Genomic DNA, 19,679 nt, shown 5'->3' with positions numbered 1-19,679 from the left:
TTAGAAATGGTAAATAGCAGAGAAATTTTGGCTTTGAATGCATTAGACAAACAGAGTGTTCAGGGAAATGACTGTCCTCTGAGAGGGAATAAAGAACAAGGAGAATGCATTTATATGGTTGGTCCTGCACTAATGAGAAAATACATACCATTTTAACAATAGCTGACACCATTAAGACCATCTGCAACAGTTTTATAATGGAACCTCCCTAAGGTGCATATAATGGAGAAAAATACTGCCAAGCAGAGAATAAATGTGAATGAGGGAGTGAGAAGAGGAAACAAGCAAGGAATAAATCAAAATAAGTCTGCAGTCCAGACATCTAGACTTATTTTAAAAAAAATCTTACATACTGAAGGGGCAAGTCATTTTTTGTCTTTGTGACACTGATACAACATCAGAATTTGTTGTTTAGTGGCACATGAAACATTTACCTTGAGTTTTGGTATTTTTTTCTTTAAGAAGATGAGATATTTGGGAAACATGAGTAGAACTGGGGAAAATACACCTATTATGTGCATCTTATGTGTATACCTATTATGTATATGCTATGTATATCTTACTAAAAGATATTATTTCACCAGGCTTGTTTTTTTCCCTTTGATTTCAGGAGAATTTACTGAGCCCTTCTCTTATGTCTTTCCTAAAATGTCTGAACTAATAAAATCATGATGACATATATTTTCCAAATGACTTAGTTTGAAGGATGCATGGTATAGTGGAAAGAGTCCTGGACTATCAGTCACACAATGTGAATGTTTATCTCTGCTCTACCACTTATTGGCTATGTGATTTATCAAGTCATTTAATCTCACTGAACCTCATTTTTCTCATCTGTAAAATGGGAATTATAATATATTAACTTATTTACTGGACTGACATGAGGTTAAAACTAGATTATACTTCATGTGTAAAGTTTTTAGCCATAAAGCGATAAAGAAAGAAGGGAGGAAGAAGGAGAGAACAAAGAAAGAAAGGAAACAAAGAAAAAGAAGGAAGGAACAAAAAAGGAAAGGAAGGGGGGAAGAAGGAAAAAGATTAAGGGAGGAAGGAAGAAAGGAAGAAATTAAGCATTTTAAGATGGACACTTAGAATTTCTAGAACACAACAAGATTTTATTCATGTGGGAGAACTTCTGGCATGGGAACTTTTTCTACTGATGCAAATTTACAACGCCTTTATAAAATAATTTAGAGAATTGTTTGGAGACACTGAAAATTTAAGTGACTGTTCAAACAAAGTCAGATATTTAGGATGCTTCAAAGGTAGGACCAGAATCCAAGTATTTCTGACTCTGAGGATAACCTGCTCTCCTTTGTACTACCCTGCTTCTCAAAGTGCTATATAAATGTAAGCAATTGCTATTTTTCTGTTTCAGCCAGAATAGCACTCCTTGCTGTAAAGAGATCAGAAATAGTATGTTTTACATGTGAATTTTCAGAAAATAGAAACTTTGCATTCAAGAAATCATAAAGTAACTTAGAAGAATCCTGGCTAAATACCTGCTGCAAGTTCTTCAGCTCTGTCCCATCCCCACCCTGGATCCCCCTAAACACACACACACTCTCTCTCTCTCAAGCCATACCATGTGACATTAGGATGTTATTTGTAGAGTTTCCCTTGCCATCCTCTTTATTCAGGAAGATCATTCACTGTATATCAGGAGGTAGAATGGAGTAGGGCACACTGACATGGAACAGAACTGTCATATTGGTTTTTCTGAATTGCAATACAAACTAGTACCTTGGACAGCAAACTATCTCCATGGCCTTCCAAGTAGGAAATATGAACATGTTTTCAGAAACTGCTCTCCAAGCGGATGAAATTCTGTTTTTTCCTACCCTCTCACAGTGAAAAAAATATTATTCTACTCCAATCAGGTCCTATCTTTTGAATTTCAGTGACCTAGTTAACTCCAGTCTGTTAGATTTGTGAAACAGCACAATATGTAGTTCTTTGATCACAATGTATGCCATTCAGCACACAGTAGTCATGAAGTAAATATGTACTGTCTAGCTGATGGAATTTTTAGGATGATGTTAGGCATTTTCAGAATTTTTCTCTTTATTCAATGAATACATTTTCCACTAGTTCACTATAATGTTGGCATCACCAAATAATTGGGCATCTACCTCTTCCTGTCAATAGACCATAAATTATAGAACACTGTTATAGATTAGCCTATATGATTGAAGCCAAATTAAAATTTTTATTTTCTATAATTTAAAATATTCTGCTTTTGCAAAAGGTTGCTAATGACATATACTTTAATAAAATTCTCAACCTAAACTGATGTTACTATATGCTAGTCTGCTGCCAACCTACTGTCCTTTAGGATACTATTTAAAAAGGAAAGGGGATTGCATCTGTGATTTATTGTTATGTGCAACTATTGGGTGAGGAAACTCACTCTACAAAAACAGGGTGGCACCTTCTCTGTACTTTATAGTCATAGAGAGCTGACTGAGAGGCTAAGTAATTCACGCAGGGTCACATGACCAAAATGGGGATTTTGAGCCAGATATTCCTGAATTTGAGGCCAAATCATATCCAGTAGATTAACTCTATACTCAATCCATTTTCTCTTAATATTTGAAATCTGGATTTCTTGCTACATTGTACTATGTTGACTTCCAGATTAATTTCCAGTTTCCCAGCAATATTTATGTGCTTTGAGGACAAAGATGATAGTTCTAGGGTGAGAGTTTTGTCAGAAGTAATGCCCTCTTGTGGGTCAATAATTCTGGTGCAGTGAAACTTAGAGAATGGGGACATGGGTTCAAATCCTAGCTCTGACACTATTTGTGTGACCTTGTTCATGTTACTTCATCACTCTGGGTCTTAGTTTCCTCATCTATAAAATGAAATTTAACTAGATAATCTCTATGCTATTTCAATATTTGATTATCTATTAACTCATATGTTTGGGCATCAGAGGGAAGAAAAGATCTTTAGTACACTTAAATCACTAGCCAAATGGTAGACATTTTAAGACTAGTAAAGTACCTTAGTTTTTCCAGATGCTTGACAGCCAAAGGACTGGTATAGGCTACTTTTATCTAGCACTTCATGTTTTTTAAAGTATTTAGAACTGGAAAGAACTTCTGAGATCACAGAATCTTAGTTCTAGAGATGGAAGAGCCCTAAGAAACCATCTAGTTTAATCCCCCTATTTTTCTAGATGAGGAAGCTGAAGGTCACCTAACCAATGAATATCAGAACCTTCATTTGAACCATGGTTTTATGATTCTAAATCCAGTGCTCTTTTCACCATACTGCTTCATTTCTGTCACTCCACTTTTCCTTCCCACAATGCCATTTTCGTTTTCATCTCCAGAATTTTGCTGACACTAATTCTCTTAATTAAAATACTCTTCATTTCACTCCAACCATTCAAATCCTATAATCTTCCCCAAGGTAAATCTCAGAATCCACATCCTGCTTGACACCTTCTCTAACTGATTCCTATGGCACACGCTATATAGCAAATCATTTAGCATTTGATTACCGATTTCCTTTTAAAATTTCTACCTTGGGGGCAGCTAGGGGGTGCAGTGGATAGAGCACCAGCCCTAGAGTCAGGAGTACCTGAGTTTAAATTTGGCCTCAGACACTTAACACTTAATAGCTGTGTGACCCTGGGCAAGTCACTTAACCCCAATTGCCTCACTAAAAAAAATCTGCCTCATATTTATCTATCTTTCTCTTCCCAGCTAGATTGCATTCATTGGAGAGCAAGGATACAGATTTTTACTTTTTTGTATTCTTCATAGTGCCAGAAGATAATGGCACACAGAAAGTACTTAATAAATACTTGAGTGATTAACTCAGTTGTAGCCAGCTTTTCCTCTCCCCTCCCCAAATTCAACATATGAACTATAATTGCTGCAACTTTCAATTTCAATTCAAAATTTAATATTTTTCTAAACATGACATTTTGGAGATACAGCCAATGTTCAGACCATCACAATAATTATAATACATTAATTGTACAGGATATACCTATTCTGTGAGGATCTTTCCTATTTCAGTTTTACTGTTTGCTCTCACTTTACTTATGAAGTGGAGATGATGCAATCTAAATTGTTACAATTAATGGTAGAGAATGTTTTATGTGGCTAATGAGTTCAGTCAAGTTCCATGACAATCATTCAATCAACAAGCATTGCTTAAAAGAGCCTCCTATGTGCCAAGCACTGGGACTACAAGGAAAGAATTTGCCCTGAGGCAGGTGATATTTGGTGCTACATTGAGGAAAGACTTATTCTTTCTGTTTCTCTTTCCTTGGATTGGATCGTAGGTGTATGGGGATCATGTGAATAAAAGCTGTGATACTTAGCTGGTGCTTATGGAAGAAGTAGACTGGGCAACTTTCCCTTTAATATACTGGTGTAGTAACTCTTCAGCTGAGTATAGACCTTTAAGAGATATTTGTGTCCTGAGACTTATTATGGAAAAAACATGTCTTCCTGGCACCCTGAAACACCCAAATGTTCCTTATTTAGACTTTTAGCTTGCTTAGAACAAATTAAGAAAATAAAAACAAGAAATAATATATTGAACCAGATCATTAGCTCTCTATAGTCTGTAACCTAATATCTTTATTTTCCTTTGTGGAGGTTAATCTAAAGTGTTTTGAATACTTTTGATATTCCTAATCTTTTTTGCCCCAAAATTATAATTTCTCTCCTCAAGTTTGCCTTGTTGACCTTTTTTCTGGCAAACAGTGTCAGCATAGGAATATCAGAGAAAGGAAAAGCAGAGTAGAGACAAGCCTTTCCTTTGCGGCAAGAAAAGTTCACTGTAGGTTTGTTAGGTTCCAAAGGTTGTCATGCTGGGGTTGGAGTGGGGATAAGTTCACAATTCTCTATAAAATGCTCCATTGGCGTGTGTCTCAAATAGTGTCTGACAACCAAAACCCAACTCCTGGCCTTTTTGTGGTGGAACTGTTTCCACTAACAGGAGAAGGGGTGAAGGCGAGTCACTGGCACCTTAAAACCAGTCGCTTCAGGCAGGTGGGGCTCATCAGCCTTGGCAGGCAACTCGCCTAGGGGATGGAAACCCTGATTTTAAACCTCCGCTGCCTTGCGGCTATACCCACATATGGGAAAGGCTTTGGGAGTTAACCCCGAGGAAAAATCAGGAGTCAGAGTCCCTTAGGCAGTTGGATGTTGGACATCACATCCCTTTGGCAACTCCTGCGGTGGCACTGGTGCCAAACTGTACTGACTCTGCCTCTCCTTTGGATCTATTAATGTCACAGAGAGGGAAAACCTGCTGCATGGGCAACAGCTTGTTTTCCATATTGATCCGCCCAGGCCAGCGCCCTATTCAAGGCACTGATCCATGGTAGTCAGTGACTGACAGAGGCCTACTAGGTTTGTTAGAGTTTTAGTTTCAAAAGTAATTGACAAATAGATATTCTGCACTTAGTAATCTTTTCCCAAATACCAGTCAGAGATTTATAATTTGAAAATGCAGGTTCCTATATAAACCCAATTGAGTGGAATAATCTAACCCTGCAGGAAATTAGGAGGGAAGGAGATAAGAAGGGTGGGGGGTGAAAGAAGTAAGGGCAGAGTGGGGGAGGGAGTAGTCAGAATCAAAACACTTTTGAAGAGGTATAGGGTAAAAGAAGATAGAAAATAGTGTAAATAAAATGTTGAAGGAATAGGATGGAGGGAAATAGTTAACAATAGTAACTGAAAAAAATTTGAAGCAGAGGCAAGAATAATGTATGATGATGATGATGATTGGAAGATGATGAGGACTGATTGAGGAGGAAGAGGAGGAGGATTGATTGAGGGTGATGATGAGGATTAATGGTTGATGATTGGTGGATGATGACAAGATGTATGGTACTTACTTTGCTAGGCTATTGTGAAGAAAATTCTTTGTCAGGTATAAAGTACTTATAAAGGTTATTTATTACCGTTTTTGCAATAATCAAACTAATGGGTTTATTGTGAGGAAATCTTTCTTTAAAGTGCTATATAAATGTAGTTTACTATTAAAAAAAAATGATGAGCAGGACACTATCAGAAGGACCTGGAAGGACTTGCATAAGCTGATGCAAAGTGAAATGTACTGTATACAAAATAATAGCAATATTGTGAGATGATCTGATGTGAATGATTTGGTTATTTTCAGCAATGCAATAATCCAAGGTCTTATGAAAAATGCAATCCATCTACAGAGAGAGAACTGATGGTATCTGAATACAGCTTGAAGCATAAGTTTTTTTGTTAGTTCCTTTATCTGAAGTTTTGTTTTTGTCTGTTTTCTTTTACAACCTGGCTAATGTGGAAATGTTTTGCATGACTGCTTATGTATAGCTTATATTGAATTGCTTGATTACTTGGTGGGGGGTGGCTAGGAGGGAGGGAGGAAAAGAATTTGGAACACAAAGTTTTTTAAAAATTGATGTCAAAATTTGTATTTTACATGTAATTTGGGAAAATAAAATTCTAAAAATAATTTTTTTTTAAAAAAGAAAGAAAATGCAGGTTCCTCAAAGGCCCCAGATGTGGCCTCTCATGGACATTGGAGTAGGGATGGAACCATCAGACTTCACTATTAGGAGCCACTATTCTCACTAAATCACTGTTGAAATCTCAATCTAGGGAATTCCTTTCCAAACTTGATGAGGGGGATAGGATTCTTGGTGTTTTTGAGCTTCAGGTGAGTCCCCATTTTCAACTCCAAGTTCAGATAAATGTCGTCTATGAATTTTTGATACTTAAAAGGAGTTTCTCATAAGCCTAGGGAAAACTGCCCACATATTCTTGTGCTCACAAAGCATCAGTTATCTCCATTAAGTAGTGAAATATTTATCAAATTAAAAAAAAACATGAAGAAATGCATCTCCTTTTCATTAAAAAGGCCAGAGAATTACATGTGGAATGTTGCATACCTTTGGCAGATGATATATTAGTTGCTTTTGTTTATGGGGTTTTTTCCTTGTTCTAAGGAAAAGCTTTGTGTATGGGGGTGGCAGCAGCATGGGGCAGGGGACTTATCCAGAAATGATTGTGATGTAAAAACAGAAGGAATCAGTTACACTTTAAAAAAAAAATCCTGATTCTTAAAAATCTTCTGGTATTTGTTCCCTCAGGGAGTATTATTTATTTTAGGAGTGCAGAGAAAGAAAGGATAAAGGTTCAAGAATTAGTCATTTAGTCAATAAACACTTATTAAGCACCTAATGTGACAGGAACTGTGCTAATGTCTGGAGAACAGGTTGTATAAACAATATGTATTTTTATTATTGATTAATTCATTGATCAATTGGCGAGGCAATGAGGGTTAAGTGACTTGCCCAGGGTCACACAGCTAGTGCCAAGTGTCTGAGGCTGGATTTGAGCTCAAGACCTCCTGAATCCAGGGCCAGTGCTTTATCCACTGTGCCACCTAGCTGCCCCCAGTAATATACATTTTTAATATATAACTTTGTACATTTCAAATATTTTAGAGGGAAAAACATCAGTAGCATTGAAATATTCTTATGCATCCTCTACTCATATTGTGTGAATGTTTCCATAGTGTGTACTTTCACAGGTAATGCTGGTGCATTCCTGGATATGAAGGAAGAGCTAAGCGCACAGACAGGGAAGATATTCGTCATGTGAGTATTTAGCACAAACATCAATTTCAGCAACTCTATCACAGACTCAGTTGTTGATTCAGGCCCCCAGATCTGTTTCTATTCTCTCACATGAATTTGTTGATCTTTCTTTCTTTTCTTGAAAGTTCCTTCTATTCCCTTTTCCAGGTGGTTCATATTTATTATAAGCTAATTTGGGCATTCTGCCACCATCCTTTCTTTCTGTATGTTATTTCTTTACAAAATTAATCCATATGATTAGCATATGAAAGGCCCTACTTTCATGAGGAAGTAAAGTGTTATTTTTAAAGAGGAAAGAAGCCTAGAAATCAGAGATGGCTCAAATGAGATTTCTGAGATGTTTACTAGGACTCATATGCCTGCATGATAAAAACATAGACAAAAGAGAAAGAATAAAAGTACCAACAATAACACAGGGCATATAAATACATTGTTAAGGGCTAAAATTCTAGCTAAACTGTCTAAAATATCTAATGAGTGGTCGCCAATAAATTATAAGCTTTAGCCAGAGTTAGACTTTTAAGCATTTATTAAGGAGAATAAGAATTTGGTAAAGAGAGAAAGAAAGGCCTAGATTCTTATCTATTAAGGGGAGAGCACATTTCTAGCTCCGCTCTCCACCAGAGTCCAGTGGAAAGAGAGCAAGACCGAGCCACCAGTCTCTTCCTTCCTCCTCCCTCTAGCCCGTCTCACTTCCTGACACCAAAGAAAAGACTCCTGGTCTTTCCCTCAAAGACCTTTACTTCGTGGGCAGAACTCTTCTACAGTAAGTCTCCAGCAGGTGGCGTCATTCCAATCAACATCAAGAGAAAGAAATAATAATAATACTAACAATATCTTGCTTTTATTGAGAACATTGTTGACAGGGGTTTTTTTGCGGCAGTTAGGTGGCATAGTGGCTAGAATGCTGGTCCTGGAGTCAGAAAGACTCATCTTCCTGAGTTCAAATTTGGCTTCAGACATTTACTAGCTGTGAAACCCTGGGCAAGTCACTTAACTGAGTTTGTCTCAGCTTCTTCATCTGTAAAATATAAGTTGGCTCCTGTTTAGCACTTAAAGGTTTGCAAAATGCCTTATATACATTCTGTCACTTGATCCTCACAATAATTTTGTGAGGTGGGTGCTATCATTATCCCCATTTTAAAGATACTGAAACTCAGAGAGGTTACATGACTTTTCCCACATTACAAGGAGTAGGTTCCTGAGGCTAGATTCAAACTCAGTTCTTTTTAGCTTCACTTATATCCTATTCACTATGCCCTGCTACGTTCTACACATGTGTGAGACATGTATGAAATTTATTTTCTATTATTAAAAAAAACTATCTTCACACCTCTAGTGTTTAGCATGATGCCTGTCATATGGTAAGTATTCAATAAATGTTACTGACTGATTATTATCTTTGTTAGATTATGGTTTTTTTATCATTTGTGATGGTACTAAAAGAATATCCGAGCAAAGAATACTGTATGATAATCTAATGTAATTGCCTCATTAAATTTAGCCATTCGCCTGTTAATGTTTAAGCAGCTGTTGCATTCACTTTCTGTTTGGGGATCTCTCCCTGTGGCTACATGACCTTGCTCAAATATGGAGACAGCATGTCAGAGTGTAAAGAGCACTGTGTTAAAACTCAGGAAATTTGGGTTACAGTCCTGAATCTCTTATCAATTTGCTGTGTGAACTTGGACAAGTCACTTTATTTTGGGGAGCCTTGGTCTCCTCATCTGTAAAATGAGGATAGTATTGCCTGCTTTAATTTACCTTCTTTGGTTTTTCTTAAAATAAATTGAGTTTGAATTTATTAGCATATTATATTTTGCAAACTGGAAAAGCATCACATAGATATGATATTATTTTTACATATATATTCACCAACAGACACAGTTTTGAGGTTGACTCTCCAATCTACACACACATATACACAAACACACACACACACACACACACACACACACACACACACTTTTTGAAAGTCATCTTAACATTGCCTCCTGCAGACTAACTATGGTCTTGATGTCAAATTGCATCTCAGGATACTGTTTCTTTGGCATTTCTACAGCCTTACATGCTTGCAGTCACCTAGGTCAGAGGACAGAAGAAAGTGCCTTAAGCATCTTCCTCTTCTCATGTCTCCATTAATAAGTCATTTCAATTGTGTCCAACTGGTTGTGACCACTTTGGGGGTTTTCTTGGCAAATATACTGGAGTAGTTTTCCATTTCCTTCTCCAACTCATTTTACAGATGAGGGACTGAGGCAACCAGGGTTAAATGACTTGCCTAGGGTCATACAATTGGTATCTGAGGCCAGATTTGAACTCAGGAAGGTGAGTATTCCTGACTCCAGGCCCAGAGCTTTATCCAATATGCCACCTACCTTTCAAGGAAACACAGGTATGAAATAGTTGAGGGTTTTTTTTTTTGGTGTGGGGAGGTTAGGGACCTAGTTTTGTACCTCCAGAGTCCCTGTATATGGATCTCTGGAGATTGAGTCCCCTCTTTACTTCAGGAGTTCTAGTGTTGACTCCCTGTTATCATCAGAAAGTGATTTATGTCTGGCTTAGTTATTTCACTGTTGTTTAAACTCTATTTTCTCTAGGGCAAGAATTCTTAACCATTTTTTGCCATGGATCTTTATGATAGTGAAACCCATGGATTGCTTTTCAAAATAATGTTTTTATATGAAATAATTATTAAATTTAAACCCCACAAATTCATAGACCCCCCCCCCCAGGATAAGAACCCCTTTTGTAGGGGCTATTTTGTTTGTTTATTTGGAGGTAAGGAACAACTGGTTGGTACTATATATGTTGTAATAAAACTCCTTAATTATCTGTTTCAAAGTTCTGTTCCACTTAAGGAATGTGCTTACTGCTTTTTTGAAACAATATTTGAAGCTGTTGCTAGGGACAATCTGGCAAAACCACTAGATAAGTAACTCCAGCTGCTGTTTGAAAATTTAAATCAAACTGGCAAATGAAACTGCAGTCAGCCTCAGCTGAAGATAATGGGCTGCTCTACTCTTGGTTAGGCAGTCGGGTTACAAAGACAAAATAAATAATCCTTGACCTGAGTTTTGTGGTGCCAGGAAAACATGCACATATACCTTATATAAAAAATAGAAACAAGGTTAATTGAGTGTGTGGTTTCTGGTAGCTGAGAGTGGGGTGAGACTGTTTTGGGAAAGACTTCATATAGAAGGTGTTTTAGCTAAACCTTAAAGGAAACTGGATTCTAAGGCTGATGTAAGGAGGAAGTGCATTCTAAGGCATTGGGGACAGCCAATGCAAAGGCAGAGAGAATAGAAAAATCAATTATGAAGAAGTTTACAAAGGCCAGTTTGATTGGACCATTATTTATAGGAAGGAGAGTAATGTATAACAAGGCTGGAAAGATATATGTGTCAGGTTGTAAAGGGATTTAAATGCTAAACAGAAATTTAGATTTAATATTGGAAGTGATAGGGAACCATTGGAGTTTATTGAGTAGGGAAGTGATATGGTCAGACCTGAACCTTAGAAAATCATTTTCACGGTTATTTAGAGAGAGATATGAGGCAAGGAAATCAATTAGAATATATTGTAGTCATCCAGAAAAGAGGTACTGAGGGCCTGAAGTATGGTGGCAGCTCTGTAAGGCTATGCTTATGGAAGCTATACCTTATGTAACAAGAATAGATTAGTGATGCTATTCTCAACCTGATTTTGACCAATTGTGAGAAATGAATATTTCTCTCTTGTATTTAATAACTAATTATTGTATTAAGACCAAGGTTTTCCCCTCTTTCTATTTCCTCATCCAGAAAGCAACCAGTGTGGGAAATTTCTCTTAGAGATCTACCCAGGCCAAGATCTAATCAGACAGTAAAAAAAAAAAATTCTGTTTGGGTTAGTGGGTATATTCCTGCTTATCCTGTTTGCTCTGACAGGTCCTGGGACAGTGTTGATTTTCCTTATTATCAAGACAAGTGATATGGAAATTTATGTCTCTTTGACCAAGATTTGAATGACTTAAGTCACATACTCCAAGATAATCCACCTCTCATTTGATTAATTTATCAGAGTTGAGTAAGCACTCCTTGAGAACACCTCTTCTTTGAAGGGCATATACACTGTACCCTACCACCATTAGGGGTCTTTGGTCTAAGAGGGACAGACTTCTGGTCTTACTAATAAAATGACTAATTTACCCAGAAACCATGTCTCTCAATTTTTAAATCATCACACAATAAAGAACATTTCTTTGAAAAAGAAATGATGGGAAGCTTGGGAAGAAATGACTTCTGAAACTTGGGATTTGTGATAGATCTGAACTTGTGCTTCTTCTGTCCTTCTTCTCTAAGAATTTTCCCTATTAACACTTTCACCCCTTAGAATGTGCTTTCTATCGTTTTTGGTTTCTCCTTGTCTAGTGACCCCTTTCATGCTACCTAAAAAACTTTCTACCTCATCATTTAAAAACAAAATCTCCCTTCTTCCTTTGTTCCTGATATCTCCTCAGGCTACTGCTTTATCTCATCCCTCCCCTTTTTTAAACTAGGGTGTTCATATTCCCAGCCTCTACTTTCTTGTCATACTCACTTCTCAGTGTCTTGAGATCTTGTTTCTGGCTACTGTAATGATTGGAATGACACCACCTACTGGAGACTTACTATAGGAAAGCTCCACCATGAGGAGAATGCCTCAGAGGGCAAGGCCATGCGGCTTTTCCTTGGCATCAGGAAGTGACGTTTGTGCATAGGTACTGTCTATCAAGGCTACCAGCCAATTAACTTGAGGAGCCTCCCATTTTCTGGGAGGGGACAGGAAAGAGGAAGGAGGGCCTGCACGGAGAGCTCTGTCTCTTTTTGGGTTCCTGACTTCAAGGTGGTGGTGGTGGTGGTGGCAGAGGACTTCACAGGAAAATTGAGGAAAGATAGGATTGCCAAGCTGTTGGAATTCTGTTCTCAATCTTTCTCTTTCTATCTTTAAATAGACCCTTAAAAACCTAAACTCATTTTATCAGTGATTTTAGTCAGTTTCCCCCAAAACTGGGGGAACAGATTAGAACACACATTTAGAATCTTAAATTACATACCACTCAACTCTATAGAACTATTTTCTTACATTCTACCAATGATCTCTCAACTGTTAACTCTAAAGGCCTTTAAAGAATTCTCATTGTTCATTTTGCAGCAATTGGCATTGTAAATTATCTGCTTCTCATTGACTCCTCTGACACTGTCTTCACCTAGTTCTCCTGCTTCTTTTCTTTTCTATTTCTTCACAGTCTCATTGTTGCATGATCATCACCTCATCCTGATAGTATATATGTCCTATAAGGCTCTAAGTTGACCCTCTACTCTTCACAATGAGATGATGCAGTAGACCTGGAGCCACAAAGACATGAGTTAACATCTGGCCTTAGACACTTGCTGACCCTGGGCAAGCCATTGAACCTCTGTCTGCCTTAGTTTTCTCATCTGCAATATGGGGATAAAAATAGCATCTATTTCCTGTTATGAGGATAAAATGAGGTAGCATTTGTAAAATGCATCGCAACTCCTAAAGTTCTCTATAAGTGTTGTTGTTGTTGTTATTATTATTATTATTTTATTCACTCTCCATACTTGTTATCTTGGAGACCTCATTTCTTTCCATGGGTTCAATGATCAAATGATCATGTCTATGCAGTTGACTCCTAAAATCTATGTATCCCTTCCTAATCACTCTACTGAGCTCCGGTTTGCCACATTTCCAACTGCCTCTTAGGCATCTCCAGCTGCCTAATCAGCACCCCAAATTTCACACATACAAAATATATCATGATCTTATCCCCAGAGCTCTCTTCTAAACTTTTCTGTTTCAAAAAAATTTTTGATTTGACTTTCTATTTTTCCAATTAATGAGTATTTATTTAATTCCACCTCCCTCCCACTGCAAAAGGAAGAAAAATAAAAGCTTATATATATGTATGTATGTATATATATGTGGGTATGTGTACATATGTGGGTATGTATATATGGATGTATTTGTGTATATGTATGTGTGTATATATATATATATATATATGTATATACGTATATGTATGTATGTATAAGCAAAATAAATTTCTGCATTGATCATGTCCAAGAAATCAATGTCTCATTCTCCATCTTGAGTCTGTCAATTCTCTGTCAGGACATGAATAATGTACTTCATTACCACTCCTCTGGAATTCTGTTGGTCAGTCATGTAAATTATCAGAGTTCTTAAAACTTTCAAAATGGTGCCTTTATAGTGTTATTGCTATTGTATAAATCACTCTACTGGTTCTGCTCATTTTATTCTCCATCTATTCAAGTCTTCCCAGGTTTCTTGGAAACTTCCTTTATTTCTTTCAGTGCCTTACATTCATATGCCTTATTTTTTACAGTTATTCCCAAGTTCATGGATATCTTCTTCATTTCTAGTTCTTTGCTTCTACAAAAAAAAGCATATGTGGTTATGTTTTCCTTTTTCTTTGCTTTCTTTGGGTTAGAGGATGAATATTGGTATCAGCGGGTCAAAGGGTATTCATAGTTAAGCAATTTATGGGGCTTAGTTCCAAATTGCTTTCCAGAATGGCTAGATCAATTCACAGCTGCACCAACAGTGCCTGTTTATCTGCAGCCCTTCCATCATTTGTTTTTTCTTATTTGTCATCTCTGTTAATCTGATGGGTATGAGGCAGAACCCCAGAGCTGCTTTAATTTGCATTTCCTTAATCATAACTGAATTGAATAGTGCCTTTTTCCTATGACTGTGGTTAGCTAAGATTTCTTTCTTTGTCAACTGCCTACTCATATCCTTTGACTATCAGTTGTAGAATGGTCATTATTCTTGTAGATTTAAATCAGTTCCTAACATACCTTGGATATGAGACCTTTATGAGAGAAACTTTCTGCAAAAGTATTATTTTCCCCCAGTTTATTGTTTCCCTTCTAATTTCAGCTGCATTGGTTTCATTTCTGTAAAAAAAATATTCACAGGTCATTAATTAGGTATTTCCTTCCATTCTATTACCTTATAATGTTTCTTCTTTTATCCCTACTCCTTCTTTACAAATAAGAGGGCAGGGAGAGAGAAGAGTGCTCACAACACTAGTGATCTGCTTGAAGTACTGGTAGACTGTTGTTGGCCCCAGCCCTCTCAGAGAGCTGGAAGGCTCTTCAGGTTCAAAGTAACAGAACTGATGCTTCAGTTCCTTCCTCTACTTACTCAGTTGCAGACCTACTGGCTTGGGTCTGCAGGTTGAATCTACAACTATGATCTGTGGTCAGAATCACACAGTTGCTTCTGGCTTTTCTTTGTTACCCTTGTTCAGTACATAACCATAAACCCTTTCTGACCTGGATCTGAAACCAAGCTCCTTTTTCTGGTGTATAGCTCTGTATGCTCCAGCCAGTCCCTATGCTAGAAGACTCTCTAAGGTACCTCTAGGCAGGACCTCCTTTCCAGTGCTTGCAGGGCTCTGGCTGTCTCTACTACCACCACCATTTTTCTTTGCCTTTTTCCCATGTTTAATCAGAAAATTGCATCTACAATAACTCAAAGACCTTGCACTTTGTCCCTCCCTAACTCTTCCAAAAAATCATTGCATTTCCCCCAAAACTGTACTTTAAAAAAATAATCCCTTGCAAATGTACACATTTCAGCCTCTATTGCTGGAGGCATCTTGATTTAAATCATCTTGAGAAATAGAATGGGGTATCTCTCATTTTTAACCTAGGCTCACTATAGTTTCTTCTTTGATTTCCTGTTTATTATTTGGTTTGATGCTCTTCTTTGACCTTTGTTGGAATAATTGAGGGAGAAAGCTGGGCTAGCTATTCAATTTCTTCCAATTCTGTCATCTTTTCAGGTCTCCAATCAGTCAGGTTTATAACCTTGGAGTCACTTTTTACTCTTTCCTGTTTTTAACCCTTCATATCTAAACATTTGCTAGGTCTTGTCAATTCAACTTACACAACATATCTCACATATACTCTTTTCTTTCTTTGCTTTGGATTCAGCCTATCATAACTGCCTTCTAACCAGTCATTTGGCCACAAGAATCTCCCACCTCCAATCCTTCCTTCATGTAGCTGCCAAAAAAAAATTTCCTAAGAATCTTTTTTGTTTGTTTGACTATGTATATTTGTTTCCAAGATTATGCTTTTCTTCTTTTTTTGCTGAAAAAAATCTGTGGGGGTAGAAGGGAGAAGGGAGAAGGGAGAAAAAATAAATGATTTCTAATTGAAAAAAGTTTTTAAAAGGGAGTCTCAGTGATATTTTTCTGTAAGACATAAAAACAGACACATCTATTTAATGACTACATTGTGTTTATTGAATCAAGTCCTAAAAACTTACTGAGTTATCTTAATGAGATCTGAATTCATTCTAAAATTTTGATGAACAATCCACACTGAAAAGAAAACAAGGATGAAGAATGCTTATGTTCAAGTCTGTGGTGTGTAGTTTAACAGACAATGCTTACAGAGATGTTCATATATCTTAGACAAACACTGCAGATGGGCAGTGAGCTGGACCCAAAATTAAATAGCAGTAAGAGATGCTACTGGATTACATTTGGGAAATTGTGTAGCACTCTCAATGATCCTTACCTGTTCCCTGAAACAAAAACTCATTTTAAAAATATGAATATTCTTCCAATGATACTATATGACATTTAAAATTTAAACAGACCTTCAGATGATTTAAAGGGCAAGGGAAAGGTTTGTGATAAAGGTGAAAGAACTGAAAGATATTATCATGAAGAAAATATGCAGGAAATCTATAATTGTTAGCTTCAAGATATAAGACTGGGAAGAGTGACATATATAGTCAGTAGGTCAACAAGTATTTACTAAACACTATGTGCCAGGCACTATGCTAAGTGCTTATATTCTAATGAAAAAGATACCTTCTACATAACTATGTACATACAATATAAACAGAGTAGATGGTAAATCATTTCAGAGGGAAAGTATTGGGATCAGGTGATGGAGAGAAAGTGAGAAATACCTTCCACAGAAGATGAGTCTTGATGGAAGCCAGGGAACTTAAAATACAACAGAGGAAATACAGCATTCCAGGCATGGGGAACAATGAATTCAAAGGCACAGGCACAAAATTGAGACATGGATGTTCTTATTTGAGGAATAAAAATAGCCAAGTGTAGCCAGATCACAGAATGCATAAAGTGGAATCAAATGTAAGAAGAGAGAGAAGGTATAAAGGAGTCAATTTGTGAAGAACATTATTTATTTATTTATTTATTTATTTATTTATTTATTTATTTTTTGTGAGGCGATTGGGGTTAAGTGACTTGCCCACAGTCACACAGCTAGTAAGTGTCAAGTGTCTGAGGCTGGATTTGAACTCAGGTCCTCCTGACTGCAGGGCTGGTGCTCTATCCACTGCACCACCTAGCTGCCCCATTGTGAAGAACTTTAAATGACAGAGGGCGTCATATTTAACCCTGGAGGTAATGGGTACCATGGGAATTTGTTAAGTAGGTGGGTTGGTATGATATACATTTTGGCAGCTTTGTATTGGAGAATGGATTGGATTGGGGAGAGAATTTAGGGAGGAGGACTGATTAGAAAGTTACTGCAATGGTGTGAAGGAGGGGTGATAAAGGCCTATACTAGGGTGGTGGCTAGGTAAGTAGAAGAAAAGAAGAATATGAGAGATGTTGTGGAGGTAGAATATTTGACAAGAGATTGTATCTGAGGGAATGAACATGAATGAAGAATCAAGGATAAGAATGAAGTTTTGAGCTTGAGTGCCGGGGAGGATGGTGATACCCACTTGACAATAATGTAAAAGTTGGAAAAAGGGGATGGTTTTAGGGAAAGGATAATTCTGGTTTGGACATTTTGAGTTTGAAATGACTCCAGAAATGGAAAGGAAGGCACAAGCATTTATTAAGTTCCTGCTATGTGACAGGGACTGTGCCAAGTTCCTTATACGTACTTCATTGCAACAGATAGTTGTTGTTATTTGTCCTTCATCCTCTAAGACCAATGACATCAGGAGATTGATGTCTTGACTTGCAAGTGAATTAGATTTAAGTGAGGCAGGCACGTGGCAAAGTCATCAGCTTCACTTTCTCCTCCAGAGTCATTAGAGTCCAGGTAGCAAGACATAGGTCAAGATGACTGGCAATAGGGAGCAGCTAGGTGGTGCAGTGGATAAAGCACTGGCCCTGGATTCAGGAGGACCTGAGTTCAAATCCAGACTTAGTTACTTGACACTTACTATAGTTGTGTGACCCTGGGCAAGTTGCTTAACCCTCATTACCCCAACAAAAAAAAATGATGGGGAATGGCGTTTTTAGGCTAAGGTCTTTCCCAGATCTCAAAGACAAGAATTAAGGCAAAAGATGGCCTTGTTTGCCTTCATAAAAGAATCAATCTGGAAAGAGAAAACCCTCAGAGTTTCTGGCCAGAACAGAAATAATTACTATTTACACTCACTCTTAGCCATCAAAACCCAAACAATGATTAGGTAAGACTTGGGCCAATCAGTGAAAGCCAGAGTGATTTGGGTTTAAGGCATGGTCAAGTAATTCCATTTAAATCACAATGGGTTTTTAACAAAGCCTGGTTTGCCAGAGATATATTTCAAGAAATCATAAATGAAAACTACATGGGATAAGAGTTAATTGTCCCTGTTTGGGGGGGGGGCGATAGAATAAACAGGGAAGAAAAAATTCAGCCCCCTAATTCCGAGATAATTTGTGTAGTATAAGTGATCAAAATTTATATTCCTTTGGAATGAGCACCCACATGTAATGGTATGACTTCCTACTTGAACAGAGGACGAAGAGGAGGAAAAATAGGAGGAAAATCCTCACAAAAACCTTGTGAGGTAGATAATATTATTATCCCAATTTTGGAACTGAGGAAACTGAGTTAGACAGAGATTATGTAATTTTCCCAGGGTCACATATGTAGTAAGTATCTGAAGTTGAATTTTAATTCAGATCTTCCTGATTCTAGGCCTACCACTCTATCAACTACACCACTTTAATGTCCTATGAGACATCTAGATTGAAAAGTTGAAAAGGTAATTGGCTATGTAGGGCCATAGCTGAGAAGAGAAATTATGGCCAGATAGACAGATCTGGCAAGTATCTGTATAGAGATGACAATTGAACCTATGTGAGCTGAGGAGATTACCAAGCAAGCTACTATAGAGAAATAAGATAAGAGGGTTTGGGGCAGAGCCTTGGGGACACCCATTGTTTATGGACGTGACTTAGATTAAGCTCTAACAAAAGAAATTGAGAAGGAGCAGTTAGGCAAGTAAAAGGAAAACCAAAAGATAATGGTTCTATAAGAGTCTAGAGAGGAAAGAGTATTCAGTAGAAAGTTGTGATCAACATGATAGAGATCAAAAAGGATGATAATTGGAAAAAAAAAGCCACTGTTTTGCATTTAAGAGGTCATTGGTAACTTTGGAGAAGACAGTTTCAGCTGAATGATGAAGTTGGAATCAAATGACATAGAAATAAGTGAATGAGAGAACAGAAAGTGGAAGCACCAGTGCAGATGGCTTTTTCAAGGAATCTTGCAGAGAAAAGGAGAGGTATTCGATGATAACAATCAAGGATGGTTGGATCAATCAAGGCTTTGTTTTTAAGAATAGAGGAGCCATGGGCATGTTTTTAAACATCTGGGAAAGAATAAGAAGGTAGAGGGACAGTGTAGATTACAGGAAGAATGGGGATGATAGTAGAAGCAATCTGTTGGACCAGTTTGAAGGGGATAGGATCAAGGGTGCACATAAAAGGATTTGGCTTGGTACGAAGGGAGGATCTCTTTTTCAGAGGTGAGAGTGAAGGAGAAAGTAGTGGGGGAAGATGTATGAGTAATGTGCATTTATCAAAAAGCATTTATTTAGTGTTTATTATATACAAAGACTATACTAAGTGCTGGAGACATAAATTCAAAAGCATACCATGGGGGCAGCTAGGTGGCACAGTGGATAGAGCACCGGCCCTGGAGTCAGGAGTACCTGACTTCAAATCCAGCCTCAGACACTTAACACTTACTAGCTGTATGACCCT

Source organism: Dromiciops gliroides, chromosome 3 (genome assembly GCF_019393635.1).
Source record: "Dromiciops gliroides isolate mDroGli1 chromosome 3, mDroGli1.pri, whole genome shotgun sequence".
Lineage (NCBI taxonomy): Eukaryota > Metazoa > Chordata > Mammalia > Microbiotheria > Microbiotheriidae > Dromiciops > Dromiciops gliroides.
Note: the sequence above shows the minus strand (reverse complement) of the source record.